Genomic DNA, 1,188 nt, shown 5'->3' with positions numbered 1-1,188 from the left:
GTTGGGGCCGGAGGAGGTGACAGAGATAGGGAGGGGTGTTGGGGCCGGAGGAGGTGACAGAGATAGGGAGGGGCGTTGGGGCCGGAGGAGGTGACAGAGATAGGGAGGGGTGTTGGGGCCGGAGGAGGTGATAGGGAGAGGGTGTAGGCGGCTGCTTGATCAGCAGATAAGGTAAATGCAATGAATGTCGGGGCAGGGTCAGGAGCAGGGTCAGGGGTTCCTGCTCCCTGTACCCGCTGGCTGTTTACAATAGGGTTAGGGTGAAGGTCAGAGGTTAGGGCTGCGATTAGGATTAGGGTCAGGTTCAGGGGTAAGGATCAGGTTTATGGTCAGGGTCAGGGTTGGGTTAGGGTCGAGGTCAGTGTTAGGGGTTAGGATTTGGGTCAGGGGTCAGTGTCCAGGTTACAGTCAAGGTCAGAGTTGGGTTAGGGTCTAGGTCAGGGTTCATGGTCCAGGTTACAGTCAGGGTTGGCTCGGGTCTAGTCAGGGTTAGGGGTCAGTGTTCAGGTTACAGTCAGGGTCAGGGTCTCGGTCAGGTTTAGGGTCGGGGGTCAGTGTCCAGGTTACAGTAGGGTCAGGGTTGGGTTAGGGTCTCGGTCAGGGTCAGGGGTTCCTGCTCTGCCTCCCCTATGTGACTCCTTTCTCCTTTCGCACAGGCCTCATCACAGATATCCTCATCTCCCTGGACGATCGCTTCCTGTATTTCAGTAACTGGCTGCACGGAGATATCCGGCAGTACGACATCTCGGATACCCGGAACCCCCGGATGGTGGGTCAGGTAAGGAACAGTGGCATTCCCACCAAAACCCCCCCAACCGAGGGCAGGGGGACTGAGCAATAGCACGGATGTGGGAATCTGAAGCACAAAAGGGCCCAGTGCAGGTCGACTAGGGGGGTGGTGGGGGTTCCACATTGGGACCCACAACTATTCCCGCGATACACTGCCAGGCTGGGTGAAGGAACTGAGGGCACTGTTGCTAAGTTTGCAGATGACCCAGCGATAGGTGGAGGGGCGAATAGTGTTGAGGAGGCAAGGAGGCTGCAGAAGGACCCTGATAGGCCGAGGAGAGTGGGCAAAGAGATGGAATGCAACGTCGGGAACGTGTGAGGTGATGCAATTTGGTCGGAAGAGTAGAGGTGCAGACTATTTTCCTAAATGGGCAAAGGCTTCAGAATTCCGAAGCGCAG

The 1,188-nt window shown here is 56.8% G+C and overlaps 1 protein-coding gene across 1 annotated transcript in view; it reads left to right on the top strand.

Moving 5' to 3' along the window:
- Positions 1-1,188, top strand: part of LOC125488329 (methanethiol oxidase-like) — a 4,969-nt gene that overhangs the window by 1,760 nt on the left and 2,021 nt on the right. The gene's annotated exons all lie outside the window — the stretch shown is intronic.

Source organism: Rhincodon typus, unplaced genomic scaffold, assembly GCF_021869965.1.
Source record: "Rhincodon typus isolate 14 unplaced genomic scaffold, sRhiTyp1.1 hic_rhity00000422, whole genome shotgun sequence".
In the NCBI taxonomy this organism is placed as follows: domain Eukaryota; kingdom Metazoa; phylum Chordata; class Chondrichthyes; order Orectolobiformes; family Rhincodontidae; genus Rhincodon; species Rhincodon typus.
This window is presented reverse-complemented; position numbering and strand designations above follow the sequence as displayed.